Source organism: Mesoplodon mirus (assembly GCF_964341445.2).
Source record: "Mesoplodon mirus genome assembly, chromosome: 6".
Taxonomy (NCBI): Eukaryota; Metazoa; Chordata; class Mammalia; order Artiodactyla; family Ziphiidae; genus Mesoplodon; species Mesoplodon mirus.
The window spans coordinates 3,655,828-3,678,958 of NC_138982.1; the positions used below are offsets into that span (position 1 = coordinate 3,655,828).

Here is a 23,131-nt window from a genome sequence, read left to right on the forward strand (position 1 = left end):
ATACCTAATATGTCTAATACAAATACAAGTCTACTTATAGAAAACTCCACAACTTTTAGCTAATAATTAGAACAAAATGATTTATCTTAAATTCCTTTTTAATATACTGTTTCTGACAGCATTCTGTACATGCATTGGGGGGGGGGGTTCTGTGGAAAGTAGTAAAGCAATATATTATAAAGGAAACATAAAGGCAGCCAGACTGCCAGGGTCTGAATCCCAGTTCTGCTAATTACTAGCTATGTGAACTCTGGAAAATCACTTAACTTCTCCATGCCTCAGTTTCCTCATCTGTAAACTAAGACTTTACAACACTACCCACCTCATGGGCTTGTTGTAAGGATCACATAAGTTAATGTATGTAAAATGCTTAAACAGTGCCTGGTATATAGGAAATACTGTTAACTATTAAGGTTACCAAAACTGTTAACTATTAATGTTATTGTTATTTTGTTTCTTTGCATCATTATGGTTAACAGCTGCCATACTGGATAGCACATATACAAAACATTTCCATCACTGCAGAAAGTTCTATTAAACAGCACTGTAACAGACTACAGGAGAGTTAGAATGCCTGATAAGATAATGCTTATCTTCTCTAATTTTTTAAGAAGTACTTAGGAAAAAAGCACTCTAAACCCAAAGTAGTTTTTCATCTAATAACTTTGACAGGTAACAAAGAACTTGGGTTTTGGTCTATTTAACAAGTCAAATAAAAGAGAAGTGGTGAAGGAAAGAGAGACTTTTTTAAGGATCTCTATTCAACAAGATAACAAAACAAATGAATTTTTTATTTCCTGTCTACCTTACCCTACTAAACACTCTCTGCAAAGGCTACCATACTTAGAAAAGGAACTTGTTATTAATTATATTCAAATATAATTATCAACATATCAAAAAAAACTTGTGATACAGTATTGTATGTGCTTCTTTAACACAGTAAATAAAAGATCTAGAGGTGGGTCTAACAGCCCAATTTTAAAGCACTGATTAGGATAAAAGATATTTTGAGATATCTGCAACATCTGTAATTTAATATGAAAATATTTCTGATTTCTATTGGTAACAAAGTTACAGCATTGCTCATACAACTGTGATTTGTTGCCTACATTCAAAGCTGAAGAAAATGCTAATCTCACTTAGAGGTTAGGGAAAATGAAAATATTATTTTCCCATCTAAGTTTAGGAACTCCAGGTTTAAAAAAAAAGTTGCTTAAGAGATTAGACTTCAGAGTTATAAAAACCTGGACTCAAACCCGCTGCTTCCTAGCTAGATAATATTGGGAAAAGGTACTTTACCTCCTCTGTGAAATGTGAGTAATACCTATGTAAGATAACTGTGTTTATTATCATGCTACTCAACATAGTATTTGCCACATTCTCAATAAACATGTGTACTATTATAATCAGTAACCAAGTTCTGACAGTTATGTACTTCAGAACCCTCTGTGCATCAGAAAATCAGAGATTTGATGTCAGTTGGTCTGGGGTAGATCCCACTCATTCTTTGGTATATTTTTAAAGCTCCCAGGTGATTCTAATGTGCAGCCACTGGCCTAAGGACAAAGTTCAAACTCTAGTTTGGCACACTAGGCACTCTGGTCACTGCTTACGGCTCTATATTTTAATCACTCCTCTATAGGTAACCCCAAGCTCTTCACACACACTCAAATAATGCTTCCTCAAGAAGTGGGCTATAGTAGTGGCTCTCAAAACACAAATTGCTGGTCTCTATCTCAAGAATTTCTGATTCAATTGGACTGGGGTGAGGACCAAGAACTTGTATTTCTAACAAGTTCTCGGGTAATGTTAATACTGCTGAGGCACGGAGCACAATTTAAGAACCACTGGGTTCTAGACTACATCACTACATTGTCCCTGTATATTCACCTGGAATGCCATTCCCATCTCCATCATCCCATTCTTGCTTGGCTTTCACTTTTCTTTCAAAACTTATATAAGAATTTGCCTTCAGGAAGCATTTGCTCACTTCAACAAACCACCTCAAGGCATTTATTACCTACTATAATACTTATCTGCCAAAAAAAAAACACACTACAGAATATTCTTAATGGTATACTAACGCACGGGTTAGATATCTGCTACCATATACAGGCTGTTTTGCAAGAATTGGGGGAAAAGGCCTCCTTTGGGCAGGCGAATTAGAAAATGCTGAAAAGGCAAACGGACAGTTGGTCAAGCAGAGTGAAACCTGGATTCCAGTCCCCACCTAGCCCCTTGGCCATGGCACCTTTATACAGAGCACCACCAATTCCCAACCAGTCATGGCAGCCCTGGCACACCCTACCACTAAAACACAAAGCAAGAGCCCTTAGATCAACCCCGGACTTGAGAAAGGGAGAGACGATGGGAGGAAGGGGCAATAAGGCTGTCTGGAAAGGATTTTTGGAGAAGGTTATATCACACCTAAGTTCTGAGTCTTGAATTGCCTTCTCTATACATCAGGAAGAGCTGTGCTTTAATGTTTTTATACCCACAGTGTATGGCTCACTGTAGATGTTCAATACATGTTTGAATGACTCACAATGACTAAAATTATATGAAGACACTTGCTAATCTATCTCTTTCTCACCAAATAAAGAAGCAAACACACACCCACAGCTGGAACCAAAAGCCATAAATACTATCTAAATATTAACGTATTTGGCCTGTACACTACTCAGCTAGGGGGAAGCATGAATTATTCTAATAACCTGTTGGAAGATGAGACAAAAGGGCCTGCTGATAACACACTTAGGTTTTTCAAAACTAAAGTCTTTAAAATCAAAAACTTTGCATTACCTGATTCAGAATTGATTTCTTGATTATTTCAACATGGACTAAAAAATTTACAGGAATCTTGGAAACTAATTTTACAATGAAGAAATTGAGGCTCCGAGAAGTAGTGACTCAAAGACACACAGCCAGTTAGTGGTAAAGCTGTAATTAAAACTCAAGTCACTGGCCCTATACTAGTTTTCTCTCTCCTGTATCACACTCCCTTTGCATTTATAAAATAAAATATTAAATATCCAAAACTTTTTTTAAAAACTCAGATTAACCCAGGTTTTGTTCCCTCTACCCCATTTTTATGAGAGGAAAAGCAGCCATCTAACCATCTTACTTTGTCTAGGAACTTAAAGAGGTAACTTTCAAGATTATGTTTTGCTTTTGGTAAAGATTCATTCTTAAGTCTCTTTGTTTGCAAAATTATACATGCAAAGCTAATATTCATAAATAAAAATCCTGATACAGTCTTCAAATTTTCTCAATTACCAAGGAAGCATTACAATGGCTTTCCAAGATACAGTACTTTCTAAAGAAAAAAAGAGCCTTATTTTTAAAATACGTTTAACAATAAGCAGAAAACTCTGGCTATAACTCTCACCTCTCTATTAACCTGAGTACCTCATCCTCTGACCTCTCTCATTAATAGTTTATTAAACTAGCTTTATGTGCTAGTAAGAACCAATTAATTAAAACTCTGCTTCTGGAAAGTAATCTTATGACTTATCTGGATTATAATTTTATTCACCTTTTAAATTTAAGATTAATGTCTTTTGGATTTATATACAATGCAACATAGTCTAATAGTTAAGAGTTAACTTTTTAACTGACACAGCAATCCACGAGACATGCTTTTATTACTTCCATTATACCGGTGAGAAAACTGAGATTTAGAGAGGTTAAAGAATTTGCCCAAGTTTACATGCCTAGGAAGGAGATGAGTTAGAATTTGACATAGGCTGTGTTAACTCAGGTGTCAGGAACTCTCTTGGACAATATATAATGGCTTTCTTAGCCTTTAATCATGTGATAATGCTTCCTTCATCTGTGAACATACAAACTTTTTAACTATCCCTAACAGTACAAGGTAAGTAAGGCATTTTCTTCCTGAAAGTTAATTTACGCTTTAAAAATAAAGCAGAACACAGCTTAAGACATTCTTTAGCTTTTGTATCTTGCATTCTGTCATAAGAATTTCTGCACATATGCTACCTTGTACTATCTCTACTAGAGAACAGAGAAAGCCTACCTCTCAGTACTCTAAATGAGATAAGAAAAAATAATAACATGATATAATAGAATCGACAGAGCTTTAGAATAACAGAGGGAATCAGGTACCTCAAAAGAGACAATCAGGTCATGTTCATGCTTGACTATGTATAAAACTTTTTTTCTGCCTAAGATTGAGGAGACAAGCAGTGGTGTCTCAAACCTCTACCTGAACCTTTAAACCAACTCAACAATTATGAAGAGAAATCTTGTCAGAGAGCCTAAAGACAATACAGGTAATAGTTAAGTATTGTTATCTCAATTAGAAAATAAAAGGACTACCCTGAAAAACTCTTCCGACTCTTCCTGACCCATTAAAAATAATCTATCATTTGGGGAGACCTGACAAGGAGAAGGGCTTGTCCTCTTACCTCTGCACTTTATGCTTCCAAAGTATCCTGAACCTAACGCCCTCACAACATTTCAGGTAGTATCCCTATTTGTTTTGTTGCTTTGGGGTTTGGTTTCGGTTTCGGTTTATAATCTCTCCCCATAAAACAGAAGCTCTTTAAAAGCAAAGTCTATGTATTTAACAACTTTGTATACTCACTACTAGTCATGGAGTAAGCACTCATATTAATATTTGCTGAAAGAATCTTAACTGGATTCCCATCACAGAAATAAGACAACTGAGGCCTCTAGAAATTAAATGTTCTACTCAAGACCTCATGACTGTTATATGATAGAAAAAGAAAGAAAACCAAATCTTTGTAAAATAAACTTCAAAAGATTACAAAAAGCATAAATAAGGCTGAGATTAAAATGCCCTTTTAACAGATTTAGAGTGTGGGTTCTGAAAGTAAGTCTGGGTTTAAATCCTGGCTCTCTCATTTATTAGTTGTCTGGCCTTGCAACAATTAGTCTACAAAATACCGTGTCTTATGAACACCACCACTTACCAAGTCTTAAAGTGCCAACAATAAATGCAATAATGCATTTGCAGTAAATGAAAATACAAAGACGGTGATAACTGTTGGCTGAAGTTATCAGGAAAGATTTTACACAGATTCTACAGCTCAGTGTTTGTTTTTTCTGTTTTTCCTTTCTTTGTGAGCTATATCAACTATACGGCATAATACATAAAATCTAGATAACAGTTTAAAGAATTATCAAGTGAACACTCCACGTAACTACTACTAACATCAAGAAATAGAATACTCCAAAAAACGTCTCTACAATGTGTCCCTCCCTCATCACAAACTTGAGAGGTTTAAGCAAATCTAATAAACTTAATTTAGTTAATTTAAGATTAAATAAGTTTAACCTGTAAAACAGATAGCAGCAACATAATAATAACTTCCTCACAGGGTTACTGTAAAATATTTACTGGTATACAGTAAACACTCAATGAGTGTTTCTTACACACACATTATACCCCAGAACAAAGACATGGGGGGGGGGGAATATAAGTATGTAATCAAATTGGTGAGAGCATAAAACCTACAGAGAAGTACAGCGCAGAGACAGAGCTGGAAAGCTAGGTTGGGGCCATGTACGAAATAAAAGAAAAATCGAAGCTAATAACATAGAGGAAATTGGGAAAATTCACTGAGCAGTTTTGAAAGACAATCCTCCATGAGTCTCTTATTTTTCTGCCTGTCTTGAAAGCAGAGGCACCGACTGCCTTTGATCCAATCTTTTCAAGTATATTTGTAGAATCTTGGGAAAAAGAAATAGCATCTCCCTCAGAGAAATGGAGAGGTAAGCTTAAACCCATTATAAAGATTCCAGTTTCTCTGAGCTTGGGACTCCCCTCCGCTAACACAACCCAATGCATGTGCGAGCGTCACACCTTCCTTCTACCACGTACAAACTGGGGCTCCAAGACCTGACACTAATAGCCGTGGCTAGTGCTATTGCTGTAACGCACTGTTCTTCATCTCTGACCAAGGAGTCTCAAGACTCCATTAAACTGTAGCAGGTTAACTTAGCCTGCAAGTAGGGCAAAATCTCCGAACTTTCACAGTTCTTGACAGGCATTCGCACATAATCCATGTTTATTATAACTGATAGATTCCACTTCCATACTGTCAGAAAGGATAAAAAATGCAAAACTCAACTATACGCTGCCTTCAAGAGGCACATTGTAAATATAAAGGAAAAAAGAGTTTCAAGTAAATGGATGGAAGAAAATACACTACAGAAACAGTAAGCTCAAGAAAGTTGGAGTGGCTATATTAATATCAGGAAAAGCAGATTTTAAGACAAAGACTATTACCAGGGATAAAGAGGGACATTTCATAAAGCCCAATTCATCAGAAAGACCTAATAATCATAAATTGTATGTGCCTAATAACAGAGCTTCAAAATACATGAGGCAAAAATTAACAGAATTAAGGGAGAAACAGATAATTCCACAGTCATAGTTGGATATTTTAACATCCCTCTCAGCAACTGAATAGAACTAGACTAAAAAAAATGAAACAAATAAAACAAAACCCAAGACATAAATGATTTGAAAAATGCTACCAAAGCACCTTAATCTAATTGATATTTACAGAATAGTACACCCAACAGCTGCAGAATAGTCTTTCAAGTGTGAAAGGGACATTTACCAAGATAAACCATATGATGAACCATAAAACAAGGTTCAGTACACTTAAAAAGATTAAAATCATACAGAATATATCTCAAGACCTCAAAATAAAATTAAGTTAGAAATCAATAACAAGATATCTAAAATAATCCCAAATACATGAAAATTAAACAACACGCTTTTAAATAATCCATGGGTCAACAAAGAAATCACAAAGCAATCAGCAGCTATTTCAAACTAAAAGATAATAAAAATATCAAAATCTGCAGGATATTGCAGTGCTTGGAGGAAAATCTATAGCTTTGAATGCTTACATTAGAAAACAAGAAATGTCTGAAATCTATGACCACTTTAAGAAGCTAGAAAAAGAAAAGCAAAATACATGGGGGAAAGAAAATTATAAAGAACAGAAACAAATGAGAGAGAAAAGACAAATGGAGAAAATTAGCAATGTTATTTTTGAAAAGAGATACAAATAGATAAACCAAGAATTAGACTGGCCAAGAAAAAAAAGAAAGAACACATTAACAACACCAGAAATTAAAGAGATATCACTACAAATCCTACAAGCAGTCAAAGGATAACAAGGGAATCATATAAACAACTAATGTCAACAAATTCCTTTAAAAATACAACAAAACTAACATAAGATGAAACAAAATCTGAATAACCCTATGTCTAGTAAAAATTAAATTTGAATTTACCAAAAGTCTTCCCACAAAAAAAAAAAAAAAATTTTAAGTTCAAAAGGTATCACTGAGGAATTCTATCAAACAGTCAAGGAATATTGCACAAAGTCTTTCAGTCAGTAGAGGGAACACCTCCCCGGGTTATCTTATGAGGCCATCATAATCCTAATACTGAAACCTGAAAAAAAAATTACAACCAAAGAAAACTACAAAATAATATCCCTGAGGAAGAAATATCCTCAAGCCCTAACAAAATATTAAACATAAAAAGGATAATACGCTGTGATCAAGTGAGGTTATCCTAGGCACCAAAATTAACATTTGAAAACCACCACTGGTGTTTGAAAACCTGTGGTAGAATGATGAGCACTCTGTTGCTAAATTTGGCTACTGCAAATATTTTTGTTCACCTACCCCAACATACAAGAATATCTCTCATCAGAAATATAAAGACATAAGTATAATTGCTAGGTTTATGGTACATGTATTCTTCAACTTACTAAAAGTCATTTTCTTTTGCAAAATGACTATGTCCCTCCAAAAGTGGGAGTCTAATTTCCCCACATTCTCATTAACACTTGATATTATCAGAATTTTTAATGTTTGCCAATCTGATAGAAGTGAAATGATTTCTTCTTATGGTTCTACTTTGCACTCTCCCAATTACCAATGAGATTATAATTCGGCTGTGGGTTGCTGTAAGTCATGATATCACATAGGTGAGTTGCAACCAGCATTCTTAATTTAAAAGAAAGAAAAAATTAAAAAATCAGCGTGTACCACATAAAGGTTAGACATTATTTCCATGGTGTGTGTGTTTGTACTGGGTCACAACATAAAATGTTTTTGTAACTTGGAGCTTCTAGCAAGTTAAAAGCCATCTCTAGAGCTGTTTAATTATAGCAAAACTCCTTAGAGAAATTTGGGCAACCAACTGGTACATCATTTAGGCCCATGGTACTAAGGATGTATCTTATAAAGAAGGTAGGATTGAGATGTCCTTTAAGCACTAACTGGCTTAAAGAATTACAAGAGGGAGAAGAAACCTGAAGGAAGAAATAAGGAGTGAAACAGAAAAAGGATTCTATAAAACGAAGTGGTCTATGACCTACTTAAAGCTCACTTAAAAAGAATCACATTTGTCAATAGACAAGGTTTCTCTCAGCACTAAAACACAGGAAGTTGGGATCCTATCCTCTTGACTACCAAAATGACAGAAAACTGATCCCTCCTCCTCTGTAGACACATCCTAATTCCCACCTCAAGAATCATCTTTCTTGGGCTTATGCAAGAGCATCCTGTTAGGTCTCTGCTTCCTACTTTTCCCTACAGAGCATCACAGTACCAAGAATCATCTAAATTCTAGAGATTCATATTTTAATTCAGCTAGCAAAGATTTTCCAAGCGCTTACTATATCACCTCTCTATTAAGAAATTAAGCTGTATCTCCCGAACAATTTTAACTCCTGGTTATAGTCTCTAAATCTTGTTATTCTTAACTAAAACTGTCCTAATTGCCTCCTCTTGAAGGTGTTTTGCTTCTTGGACTGTTAAACCTCCCGCATACCATGACCAATTTCTGCTACCCTCTTTGTCCACCAATAATATCCCTACTCTATTTTAAATAACTATTCTTTTTCATAATCCCTTCTTCAAAAGTTGCTGGACCAATCACACCACAGCAAATGTCTGGTGTAATGAGTTTATGAATCTACCTGTCACTTAATAAGAGTGTGATCTTAGGCATTTAAATTTATTAACTTCCCTGAGATTCAATCTCATCCCTAAAATTAGTAAAACAATAGGTATCAAGCAGTAATGAGAATTAGATAATCTCTATTGCCTTTTTTCTTTTTACTTAACTTTTTAACTTTTATTTTTAATTTCCTCTAAATGCAATAAAATGCTTTTATAGAGGGACGCACTTCAACTGAGCTACCATGAAATATAAAAAGGAAAAAGCATGAAGACAAAACCAGTATGAGTAAACTTACCAGGTGGGGTTATACTGCTCTGCCTATGTGCTCTTCTTGTACATCCAGATTCTAAAGAAGCAACTGTAAAAATACTTCTTTCCCCATGGCAAGCAAAATTCTAACAATCCACAATGACCCACACCTTAGTATATAGCCCTCCCCTTGAGTGTGGGAGAGACTTGTAAATATAATGGAACATCACTCTTGTGATTGTTACATGGCAAATAGATTTTTGCATAGGTATTTAAGTTCCCTAATCAGTTGAGTTCACCAAAAAGGAGACCTTCCTGAGTGGGTCTGACCAAATCAGATCAGCTTTAAAAAGGGGTCTTAAAAGGGAGTCCAAAGGACAGAGACAGAGTAAGCCAGAGCAACTGACTTCTGCTTGCCTGGGTGAAAGCAAACAGCCATGATGTGAAAGGCCTACGTGAACATGTGGTAAGGAACTGAGAAAGGTCCTTGGCCAACAGCTAGAAAGAAGATGGCAACATCAGTCATACAGCCACAAGGAAATTCTGCCAACACGTAGTGAGCACGGAAGAAGGTCATGAGCCTCAGATAAGAACGGCAGCCACAGCTAACACCTTGATTTTAGCCTGGTGAGATGCTGAAAAGAGAGCCCAAAGTACCCAGATTTCTCACCTACAGAAACTGTGAGCTAATAAATGGGTGTTGTTTAAGCTAGTAAATTTGTGGTACTTCGCTGTACATAAAGAGAAAACTACTACACTCCATCAACATAGGACAAAACAGAAAAGGATAAAAAGGGGGAAGAGACATCTTTTTCTCCAGAGTGCACTGTATCTCCTCACAGCACTGATTATGAAGATATACAGATCCAGAATCAAGGAAAAAGATTAAAACTATAAAATTACATAAATTTGTACAGCTTTAATAAGTAAGAAGGGCTTTTCCACACACAGCTTGTTATACAACTATCATATAATTTATTACCTTCATTTTAGTGATGAGGAAAGAAAGGCTGGAAGAGTGACACCCCAAAGATCACAAACCTAGGGTATGTTTAAAGTAACTTCAGTCCAGGGCTCTCTCTCCCCTACCACAGCCCCCTTAAGCCTTTAAAAGAGCCATTCAAATCAACAGTACCTGTATACTGTCTTCAAGGGAAGCATTCCTAGTAACATAACAATTTCCCGTATTTCACATCTATTTATATACCCCTTAGCTTTGTCAGGATGTCAAAACTAAAGTGGATACTGAAAATTTTCCAATCAAAAGTAGTTTGGTTGTAAAAATGACCATGGGTAGACCATCTGAAAAAAATGTACATTTTGAAATGTAATGAAAAAGCTTTAGCAAAACGCTTGTCGGTTTTTTAGTACTTTATTTAGATAGCAAACAATCTGTGTTATAACTATTCTCAAAAATCCAAAGCAAGTAAACAACCTTTCCGAATCTTTCACTATTTCCCCCCTCGGACAAATTTTTTTAGCCTTAATATTTCGTACGTTATAAATATGAGAACGTGGTACAATATATCATACAATACACAGGTTGTTTTTATTTTCACTGTTATATGTATTTTCCTAAGTGCTTCACCATCAGAATTTGCAATTTTCTTAAAAAGATACAGGAAAATCTAAAAGGTGAAGTCAAATTCCACGTAAGTTACAAATCACTCAACTTTCTTTATGCCAAGTCAAATACTTTCATAAACACTATGTTTGCTAAGAGATGCAAAATAAAGTCCTTTCTAGTCACAACCACGAGAAGGAATAAACTATATATTCATCATCTTAACATCGACTTTAACAGCAAATAATTCGCTGTCGTCACATACAAACAGCATCGTTTTGAGTCTATAAGCGTCCAAAACCATCCCATGATTTATACGCCCGGGGCACGATTCTCTGCAATGTGAAGAAAATCGATAAAATTTCAAATGTTGGTGTAAGGGTTGACGTGACAATCCTAAAACCTGAAAATTTCTTAGTCCCTACACACACAAGCAGCACCCAGTTTGGACTCTCCAATCGAGGCCCAGGTCCAACTCCAGGCACTCCAGTTTCCCAGCTCTTCACCACCACCCCCACCCCGAGAAAGGAGGGAAAACAACTTTTATTGGCCTCGTCTCCCGGGGGGCTGGCAAACTAGCGGGGCAGTGCTCCGGCCTGGACACGTTTCACAAGGAGGCCTCCGTCGGGGGCGGGGAGGGCAGATAGCGGGAAAGCCCGGCTTCGATGTCCCCTCTGCCCCAAGCGCCAGCCCCCCGCTCCACCCCACCGAGAAGAGGCCTGGGCCGGCCGCCACGCCGAGCGACCCCCCGGCCCCTCCGCCGAGGCGAGCTCGTTGTCATGTGACGCCGCCACCGCCGCTAAAACACCGCAGAAACGCAGGGCGGCGGGCGGCATTCGCACCAGCCCGCCTCGGCCCGGCCCCGCCGGGCGCGGGCGAGTCCCGAGAGTCCAGGCGGGGGGGCGGAGGGCGGGCTTGGCGGCGGGCCCGAGCGCGCCACAAAGGCTTCCGCGCCCGTCGCCGTAGTGCCTGAACGGGCGGGGGCACAATTTTCGGGGCCCGCGAGAGGGGTGCGAGGTGACCAGGGCTCCGGGTCGCCCGCCGCGCCCACAGTCGTTTCCCCCGGCTCCCGGACGGCCGGCGACCGCCGCGCCCCGCACAGGCCCGCGCGGCCTCCCTCCCCCGCGCGGGGCCCGCGCCCGGCCCGCCCGCTCCCCGCTCGCGCTCTCTCGCTCTCTCCCGGCCTCCATCTTGGATCGGCGCTTCCAGCCCCCGCGCCGCTGCCGCCGCATTCCCCCTCTTTCCCGCCCCCCGCTGCCGTCGCCGCCGCCCGCACTCACCTCAGCTGCCCATCCGGGCGCAGCCGGCCGTCGACCTAGTTTCCCCCCAAAAGTCTCCGGTGTGTTATTCCCGATGTGGGGGGGTTGTTACGGGGTGGTCGCCGGGGGTTCGGGAGCGGGGGCCGCGCCTTCAACGGAGCTGCAATCCTAACCCGCCATCTGGTGGCATTTTCCACACGCCAATGGCGCCGCTGCAGACTTGGGTCCGGACCGCCCTCTGCTGGCCGCCGTGCTTACTGCCTCGCTGACGGGACGGACCTGCCCGGAAAGGGGAGGGAGCTGAGGCGCGAGCTGGAGGCCGCGGCGGGGACGCGCGCAAACGCTTTCCTGTGGGGATTACGCGCACGCGCGCCAGCGGGGCGGGAAACGTGGCCGCTGCGTGGCGGCCCGGCCCCCGCACGGAGCGCTGGCCCAGCTCAGCCAATCGCGAGCGGCGGATACCTCTCCGTGAGGGCCCTGTGGACGGTTCGTGGCCGCCCGAGGCGGGCGGAAAGGATGACCGCGGCGGCGCTTGCGCGCCCCGCTAGCTGAGCTGCTGCCCGCCATTTTTGGAGCTTTTCCGAGACCTGGGAGGGAAACCCGCCCCCGGCCCCTCCACCGAGGCCCCTCCCCGTGTCGCGGGACTGGCGCTTCCCCAGAGCCCCGCCCGGCTCTTGCAACCCCCATCCCCCGCCCGGGACGAGCTCTGCGGAAACGCGAAGGGGTGGCGACACAAAACTGTGCTCCCGCCTCTCTTGGGTTTGACGAGGGCCTCAGAGTTTAGCATTGTACTAGCGATTTATTGTTGACTGTTGACGAGGCGCTTCCCCCGGCGCGGGTGAAAAGGTTTCGAGAATTGTTTGGGACCTCCCTCGCCGCCGATCTAGACCCAACACTGCTCGCCGCAGGCCGATTGGCGTCGTCCCTGCCTCTGTAAAGCAGATCCTCTCCGTGGTGCCGGCTTTGCATAAGGCGGCAGCATTGGCTAGTTAGTGAGTAAAGAATGTAGGTAGACTGGGAAAATATAGCCTCTGCTTTGGAATCAGATTTCACCTTCCACAGCCTAGGACTACTGTCAGTAGCTGTGAAATGGACGTGAAAATCCTAGCCTTTTAGCTGCCAAAAGGGAAAGTTGACTAACGTGAGATCATGACCAAAATATGCCGCCGAATGTCGCCTTTCTGTACTCTCCGCCCGCGTCTCTGTGGCCGTGGCTTCTACCTTTCACCCACTCACAACTTTCAATACAAAAGTGAATCCTTAGTCTCCCAGGTCATCAGCCCCATTTATGACTAAATCTCTGTTACTATACCCAGCTCTATTTCTGTCTTGCCTTAGAATCGCTCAACTCTTTTTTAATAATCTTAACGGCCAGTCTCCAGTAGATTACCCGTATTTCTGATTTCTCTCCCAAGGGTCACAGGTGTGTGGGTTTTCACTGGAGGAAGTCACAATTCTACCTGCTTGGTATGAATTTGTGACTGCACTCCCGCTTACAATTTTTTTCACTCATCTTTGGTTGACTTCCTACCGTATTCTCCCCAAGGACTATTGAAGCTTTCCTTGTTAAGGTGACAGTCCCAATCCATACTAATAGATAAAATCATCTAGTTTCCAGGGATCAAAGCTATGGAATTCCAATTCCGGTTTGATATTCTCTCCGTATTAAAATATCTGTAACCACACCCTGTTCATGACCTCTCAAATTCTCACCAAATTAACCCATTCTCCCCTTCTCTGCAAAGCTAGTCTTTCTTCCTGGACTACGTATGCCGTTCCTTCCCATTTCCTCCTTCCACCACTTTCCTAGGGTCTTATATCTTTAACATCTTGCCACTGACTTCTGTTTTTCAGCAGTTTCCATGGTCATTTAAAAAATTTCAGTACTACTACTCCCTCCAGTTACAGTACTATCAACCTTCTTTTCACTGTCACATTTCTCAAAAGAAGCAGTCTCCCACCTTCATTTCCACCTTATTCCTTAGCTTTTATCAATCTAACTGATAACAACAAACTGAATTTACACTTTCAGGTCACAACCATTTTCTCATCCTCTTTTTCTTGGCACACCCAATCCTATACCCTCCTTGAAACCCTATTTATTTCCCCCCTTTTTAAGACAATTCCTGGGATCTACAACCTACCTGGTTTCCTGGTCTTCTGATTCCTTGGCTAGCGCCTCCTCTTTTTTCCAATCCATAGTTCAACTCCTAGCTCTCTGTTCTCCTCTACTATCCTTTCTCTTCAAAAGTCTCTTTAAATTACTATCTGTTCCTGATTTTCTCTTAACTAACATTCCTCATATTCAGCTTTCTTGCCCAAAATTCAGCTCCAGCCCAAAATTCAACATTTAAAATAATGCATCTTTCTTATTCAAGTTTCCTGATTTCTCTTAATAGCATTGTAATTTCAGATACATTCAAGCTTTAGCTATTTGGTAAGATAAAGTAATAGGTCCTATAACAAGTTAACTTTGTTGCAGAATCACACATTTCCCAGGAGCCTCTGCTTTCATGAAGTTCTTAAGATTCCAAAGTTCTTGGCAAAGATTTTCAAACACCACAGTTTTCGTTAACAGCTTCAGGTCAGAGGTATGAACAAAATGTCAGAAGGAATACCTGGAACTAGTGTAGGTAGGTGCTAAGGGTTCTTAAGTATTATTTGGGATAGGGAATAAAGTATCAATAGAACAAACATTTGCTTAGTCCAAGTTTCTTGGTGCCCTTTGGAATTTCTACCTCATTGTTCGTTTCAAATTATGTGAAATGAGACCTGGCCCACTTTGAAGATTCAGGTTGATAGGTTAGATGTCTAAAGAAGCACATGCCCATTAAACTTTTATTTCAACTCAATCTTTTAGCCAACCTGGTCCAAAAATATAATATTAAATATTAAATTTAATATTATAAACTTAAAATTGCATTTACAGGATTACACATTAATGTAAATATAATATAAATGCTTTACAGACTAAACGGCTAACATTTATTAACCAATAACGTGAAGATCTTTGCCTTATAACATAAAAAACTAGTTTGTGACTATTTAGATGGCAGAACTCCTTTAAAAATTTGGCTGGACTTACGTCTTTTTCCCTTCTGGATAATTTTAGCATGAAGAAGATTTCAAAGTTATTCCATTGACCTTAGAGTCCTGCTTAAAGTGAAAGACGATCAGTCAACTTGTTTCATGACAATAATGATGGCATTCCTTTCACAGAACCTTTTTTTTTTAATGACTTTATTTTTTTAGAGCAGTTTTAGGTTCACAACAAAATTGAGAGGAAGGAACCAAGATTTCCCATATACCCTCTACCTACATACATTATAGCCTCCTCCGCTGTAATCAACATCACTCACCAAAATGATACAGTTGTTACTGAGGAAGAACTTATATTAACACATCATAATCACCCAAAGTCCATAGGTGATTCCTTAGGGTTCACTCTTAGTATTGTACATTCTATGGGTTTGAACAAATGTATAATGACATACATCCATCATTATAATATCATAATAGTTTTTTCATTGCCCTAAAAATCCTCCGTGCTCTGTGTATTCTTCCCTCCTCCTCCCTCACCCCTGGCAACCACTGATTTTTTTAATTGTCGTATGGTAGTTAGGCTTTTCAGACTGGCTTCTCTCACTTAGTAATATGCATTTAAGCCTCTTTCATGTCTTTTCATGGCTTGATGGCTCATTTCTTTATAGTGAATAATAATGCATTGTCCAGATGTACCACAGTTTATTTATCCATTCACCTACTGAGGGACATGTTGGTTGCTTCCAAGTTTTGGCAATTATAAATAAAGCTGCTATAAACATTCCTATACATGTTTTTGTGCAGACATAAGTTTTCAACCCCTTTGAGTAAATACCAAGGAGTGTGATTGCTGGATCATATGGTAAGAGTATCTTTAGTTTTCTAAGACACTGCCAAATTGTCTTCCAAAGTGGCTGTACCATTTTGCATTCCCACCGACAATTATGAGAGTTTCTGTTGCTCCACATCCTCATCAGCATTTGGTGTTGAAAGTATTCCAGTTTCTGGCCATTCTAATATGCATATAGTGGTATCTCATTGTTGTTTTAATCTGCACTTCTCTGATGGCTTGTGCTGTACAGCATCTTTTCATCTGCATATTTGCCATTGTATATCTTCTTTGGTGAGATGTCTGTTAATGTCTTTGGCCCATTTTTAAATTGGGTTGTTTGTTTTCTTACCGTTGAGTTTTAAGTGCTCTTTGTCTATCTTGGATAACAGTCCTTTATCAGATGTGTCTTTTGCAAATATTTTCTCCCAGTCTGTGGCTTGTCTTCTGATTCTCTTAACATTGTCTTTTGCTGAGCAGAAGTTTTTAATTTTACTGAAGTCCAGCTGATCAATTATTTCTTTCATGGATTATGTCTTTGGTGTTGGGTGATACCTAAAAAGGTATCACCCTACCCAAGGTAATCCAGGTTTTCTCCTAAGTTATCATCCAGGAGTTTCATAGTTTTTCACTTTACATTTAGGTCTATGATCCATTTTGAGTTAATTTTTGTGAAGGATGTTAGATCTATGTCTAGATTCTCCTTTTTTTTTTTTTTGGATGTGTGTGTCCAGTTCTTCCAGCAACATTTATTGAAAAGACTATCTTTACTCCACTGTATTGCCTTTGCTCCTTTGTCAAAGATCAATTGATTATATTTATGGTGGTCTACTTCTGGGCTCTCTATTCTCTTCCATTGATTTATTTGTCTATTCTTTTGCCAATATCACAACTGTTTTGATTACTGTAGCTTAATAGTAAGTCTTGAAGTTGGGTAGCATTATTCCTCCACCTTTGTTCTTCTCCTTCAGTATTATAGGGCTATTCTGGGTCATTTGCCTCTCTATATAAACTTAAGAATCAGTTTGTTGATATCCATAAAATAACTTGCTGGGATCTTGATTTGGGTTGCATTGAATCTATTGATCAAGTTAGGAAGAACTGACATCTTGATGATATTGAGTCTTCCTATCCATCTCCTCATTTATTTAGTTCTTTTCTGTTTGCATTCATCAGAGTTTTGTAGTTTTCCTCATATAGATCTTGTAAGAAAAACTTTTCAAAGTAACATTTGATTCATGATTCTTCCCTTTTCCATGCCTTTTACAGAGTTCTAGACACAGCTACTGGATATTTAGACTACAGAAAAGTCTTCTGATTATGCTTTCTCACACTTCACTTTGACTACTTCCACATACCACGTGAATATCTAAAACATAGTATTTTGGGGATCATGACCACTGTCCCATTTTACTCTCCCAAAATCAAGTATTATTCTTTTGCATTTTTCACTTGGCTACAGGATATTTACTGTTATTTATCAGCCAGAATTTTGCAAAAATCAGAAATGGTTTTCCCTTCTTTTCTACTCTTGCAATTAAGGTGTGCTGCCAACTGGTGGCAGTAATGTGCCATAGTGTCCTACCTATCAGATTAAACCATGATTTTTCCATACCATTTTTTTCAATTCCTTCTAAACATGAGCAATTAATTCTGTCCCAAGATTGGTAATAAGACAGAGCCAGAAGACCTCCCCTTTCAGAATCAGTAACCTGGGTTCAGGCAAAATGCTATCCCCCCAAAATGGAGGAACAGAACTACTCAAACACTTTAAAAAAGAAATCTCATAAGCAGAGGGCTGGAACTAGTGAAGGTAGAGTTAAGAGCTCTTAAATATCATTTAGGGTAGAGAATAAAGTATCAGTAGAACAACGATTTGCTTAGTCCAAGTGTCTTGGTGTCCGTGGAATTTCATTTTAAAAGATCTAGAATAATGCCTGACATATTTTAGGGAGTCAACCTTGATAAAGGTAGATGTCTGAAATATTGTTTCCATATAAACAGAGCAACCAGCCTCTAATTTCTATTTTCAGTCAAAGAAATGCACATATGGCAACAAATAAAAGGAAACAAATTAAATTGTAACAAATCAGATAGCACAAAAGAATTTATGATGAAAAGCAACAAATATCATGCTAATCCTTTCTAGTTCTAGGACCAGTCCCCAGGGACAACCTCTTTTGCATGTTTTTGTTTGTGATTACTTCAGTATTTCTAAATATGCTTATATTAGCTTTAGATAATATCTAACAACTCCCTGGTACAAAAGATAAGGATTATGTTAACATCCAGCCTTCCGATATTTAAGAGTTACATTAATTTTAGCTCTTTTGTTGGTTATCTTTGTAACTTTTAGTAGTACTGTGAAACTCTACATAATATTTCAACCTTAGATAGTATTTTGACTCTCTAATATTAATACCACCATTCTTTCTTCCCACTTTCTACTCACCTCCCTTAAACACAGTCAATATCTTTTGTGTTTTGTCTATTAGTTGACTCAAAATTAACAGCCAACTTCCAGGCTATGGAGAGTGCCAGGATTACATTTTCTTCTCTTCAAGACATCTGTCACATCCACTAGAAAGCCACTCAAAGGAAAATGTGCAGAGTATCAGGATCAAATGGATTCTCTTCCCTTATTATCCCCTGCCCAAATATTTGTGCTTCACACTTGGGCGGTAAGCTGCTTTGTTTGGCTTTATTTCTCGTAGAGTTTCAAATTGCCATTGCAGAGCACGGTCTCTAGGCACGCGGGCTTCAGTAGTTATGGCGCTCTGGCTTAGCTGCTCTGCGGCATGTGGGATCTTCCCAGACCAGGGCTCAAACCCATGTCCCCTGCATTGGCAGGAGGATTCTTAACCACTGCGCCACCAGGGAAGCCTAAAGAAAATCATTATTTCTTAAAAAGAACTTTTTTTTTGCATGTTTCATACTAAATTAATCAGACTTACATAAGTGATATCCGGACTGTGAGATGAACTGGGGTCTAATATTAGTTTCCTATTGCTGTTGTAACACACTGCCACAAACTTAGTGTCTTTACAGCAACACAAGTTTATTATCTTACAGTTCTGGAGGTCGGAAGCTCTAAATAGTGTCCACAGGACTGAGTTCTTTTGGAGGCTCTACGTGAGAATCCACTTCCTTGCCTTTTTCAGCTTCTAGAGGCTGCTCGCGTTCCTTGGCTCATGGCTGCTTCCTCAGATCACTCCAGCTTCTGCTTCTGTGTTCACATCCTCTCTCCTCTCTGACTTTCCCCATATAAGAACCCTTGTTATTACATTGAGAAAAAGAACTTTTTTAACATAAATATTACATGCATGTGACCAGTTTAAAAAGTTACTTACCTATCATTTTCCCCTACCCTCTTAGTTCTCCTCTCAAGAAGCAGCCACTGTTATCCATTTCCAGAAGCTTTTGGACTTTCTCTTTAATCTTAGTGTTATGACATTTCTATGGATCAAAATTTAATAACAAGTTACCAGGACCAGAACTGAAATTTTTTTTCTGAATCCATGTAAACAATTAGTGAATATAAGCATCTTCTGTCAATGGTATTTAGGGAGACATGCATTGAGCACTTACTAGTATATATGGCAGATACTTGGTGTTTTGTTTTTTGTTTTGTTTTGAGGGCTTAGTTTTCTTTTACTACAGTTGTATTGAGGTGTGATTGACATATAATAAACTACACATATTTAAAGTGTATGATTTAATGATCTGTATCCTATATAAACCTATGGAGCCATCACCATAATCAAGATAATAAATATATCCATCAACTCCAAAAGTTGCCTCATAGCCCTTTGTAATCCATCCCTCCCTGCCTTTATTCATCCATTCAGGCAACCACTGATCTGCTTTCTGTCACTAAAGGTTAACTGCATTTTCTAGAATTTTACATAAATGGAATAATACTTTCGTTTTTGTTTTATTTCTTTACTTAGTACAATTATTTTGAGATTCATCCATATGGTGGTGTATAGCAACGGGAGAGGCCGCGGCAGTGAGAGGCCTGCGTACCACAAAAAAAAAAAGAAAAGAAAAGAAAAGAAAAATTAGCTTGGATAAAGCTAATTAGAGAAAGACCTTTGGGTTGGCAAATGGGCTTGCTAATGGTCCCCTCATGCAACGGAATACATTCATCACCCAGTCATAAGCAAAACTGGACAACCTCAGGCTTTCTCGTGAGATTCAGGCCTTCCCCATAAGCTTATAACATTGAGGAGTAGAGAATTTGTTGAATCCTACTGACAAGCCAGGGGATAAAGAGAAACAGAAAGGAAGTTAGACAGAATCAGAAACAGAGGAAGCCCAGAAAAGGTTTAGTCTTTTAAGCTTGATTCCTTCTAATCTCATCTATCAGAGAAGTCATTCCTACTTCTCTGGGAAGAGAAAGATGCTGAATTCTTCTCATTCTTTTTCCTCCTGGGGAGTAGAAAATGTCTTCCCTCTATGAAAACAAAAGGAATGAGAAATGTAAATGCTTCACCCCTGTGGTGGGCGTTTTGTTGCACTGCCCAGATCCCCCTACTATAAAGACTTGTCCCAGGTACTGGGTGCTGTTGGCAGAGTCTTTGGAACCTTCAGGATTGCTACATTTGCAGAAAGCTACATCGCTCGAGGTTAGGCCCCTTCCCAGGTTGCCCCACATTCAATTACTGAACAAAGTTGGGGTATAAGAGCCTGACCATCTTAGCCAACTTGTGTCAACTCTGAAGGTCAATTCTAATCTCCTGACCTCACTATGGGACCTGCATACAGCTCAGTTCTCCCCCTGCCCAATCCTGCTTCCTTCTTCTCTGGTTCACAAGTGTTAGTTCCAAGGGCATTCCTTAATAAATATCCTGTCTGTTAAACTCTATCTCATACTCTGCTTCCCAGGAACCAACCTGTGATGGTTAGTGTCAGGACTGAGATCTGAGAAAGGAGGCCCTAAGATGAGGTCTTGGAGTTTGATCATTAGCTGCCCACCTCACAATAAGGACCCCATCATACGATTACAGTCCAATTGTTAAAACTTTCATGGATGGTAAATCAGGTTGGTACATTAGTGGAAGTGTGACAATTAGTGTCAGGAGTGAGATCTGAGAAAGGAGGTCCTAAGATGGGGTCTTGGAGTTTGATCATTAGCTGCCCACCTGGCAATAAGGACCCCATCACACGATTACAGTCCAATTGTTAAAACTTTCATGGGTGGTAAATCAGGTTGGTACATTAGTGGAAGGCTATGTATTAACGGATATGATGTATCAGGTACTTGAGACAAATGGGGAAAATAGTAACTATAAGGACAATGAAATTAACTGGTCCTGTAGACTGAACTGTGTCCCCCTCCCCTCAAATTCATATGTTGAAGTCCTAACCCCCTATGAGATTGCATTTAAAGATAGGGCTTTTAGGAGGTAATTAAAGTTAAATGAAGTCTTATGAGTAGGATCCTGATCTGAGAGGATTGGTGGTCTTATAAGAAGAGGAAGACACCTCTCTTTCTCTCTCTCTCTCCCTCCCTCTCTCCTTCCTTTTCCTCTCCTCTCCCCCTCCTCTTCCCCTCTCTCCCCACCACACACAGGGAAGGAAAGGTCATGTGAAGATATAGCCAGAAGGCTGCTGTCTGCACACCAGGAAGGGAGTTTTTATTGGGAACTGAATTGGCTGGCACCTTGATTTCTTCCCAGAAATCTGAAAAATAAATTTCTAGTGTTTAAGTCACCCAGTCTATGGTATATTGTTTTGGCAGTCCAAGCTGACTAAAACAGGTGACTATTCCTTAGCCAGATTAATGCACTGTAAAAAGATAATGAAAAGCTAAGTGATTAACCACCAATTGAAAGCTGAAATGAAGACTTCAGGGTCTCTTTGGTAGTGTATAAAGTGGCTCTCATCTCCTGCAGGGGGAGACCAGAATAAACTCAGGGTAGCTAAGCTCTAAAGATTAAACTTTTAGCCAAGACAGATATACTAAGCCAAGGTCAGGGCCCTGGTTGGAAAAGAATGGGGCTTGACACAGTAGATGAGGATATTCCCAGAAGAAGCCTGCCCTCCTCTACTAAGATCTATCACTTCCCCCCATTGTTCAGAGATGGTGAAAAGACCTCTTTGCATCAAGACAACAACTGCTCTCCCTCTCAAGATTTGTTTTCAGGTTGCCTCCTGTCCCGTAGGCCTTAACTGATGATAAGCCTCAATGTGCTGGATATAATAATGTAAGAAAGGAACTATACCCGAAAGGAGCTTTAATATCCAGTCAGCATAACTTGTGAGACTATATGTAGGATTGAATTTTGAGAGTGCTTGATGAACAAAAAGGGAATATAAAGTTGGATAAGGGAGAAATTAGATTTGGGAGCACTCTCCTAGTACTAAGGATTTAAAATCATAAAAAAAAAAAACCAAGGGTCCCTCCCATCAGAAAGCTTGCACAAGCCTCTTAGATAGCCTCATCCACCAAAGGGCAGATAGCAGAGCAAGAAGAACTACAATCCTGCAGCTTCTGGAATGAAAACCACATTCACAGAAAGATAGACAAAATGAAAAGGCAGAGGACTATGTACCAGCTGGAGGAACAAGATAAAACCCCAGAAAAACAACTAAATGAAGGGAGACAGGTAACCTTCCAGAAAAAGAATTCAGAATAATGAGAGTGAAGATAATCCAGGACCTCGGAAAAAGAATGGAGGCAAAGATCAAGACGATGCAAGAAATGTTTAACAAAGACCTAGAAGAATTAAAGAACAAACAAACAGAGATGAACAATACAATAACTGAAATGAAAAATACCCTAGAAGGAATCAGTAGCAGAATGACTGAGGCAGAAGAACGGATAAGTGACCTGGAAGACAGAATGGTGGAATCACTGCTGTGGAACAGAATAAAGAAAAAAGAATGAAAAGAAATGAGGACAGGCTAAGAGACCTCTGGGACAACATTAAACTCACCAACATTTGCATTATAGGGGTCCCAGAAGGAGATGAGAGAGAATGACCTGAGAAAATATTTGAAGAGATTATAGTCGAAAATTTCCCTAACATGGAGAAGGAAATAGCCACCCAAGACCAGGAAGCACAGAGAGTCCCAGGCAGGATAAACCCAAGGAGAAACACACTGAGACACATAGTAATCAAACTGACAAAAATTAAAGACAAATTATTAAAAGCAACAAGGGAAAAATGACAAACAACATAAAAGCAACTCCCATAAGGTTA

At 39.5% G+C, this 23,131-nt stretch overlaps 1 protein-coding gene across 2 annotated transcripts in view; it reads right to left on the reverse strand.

Moving 5' to 3' along the window:
* The window catches only part of STAG1 (STAG1 cohesin complex component), a gene marked incomplete at its 3' end in the record, with an annotated part of 433,334 nt that extends 421,029 nt beyond the window's left edge, over nt 1-12,305 (reverse strand). For both annotated transcript variants that reach the window (XM_082624612.1, XM_082624611.1), the window contains exon 1: nt 12,074-12,305. The remainder of the gene's footprint in view (nt 1-12,073) is intronic.
* Nucleotides 12,306-23,131: the final 10,826 nt, after the last annotated feature.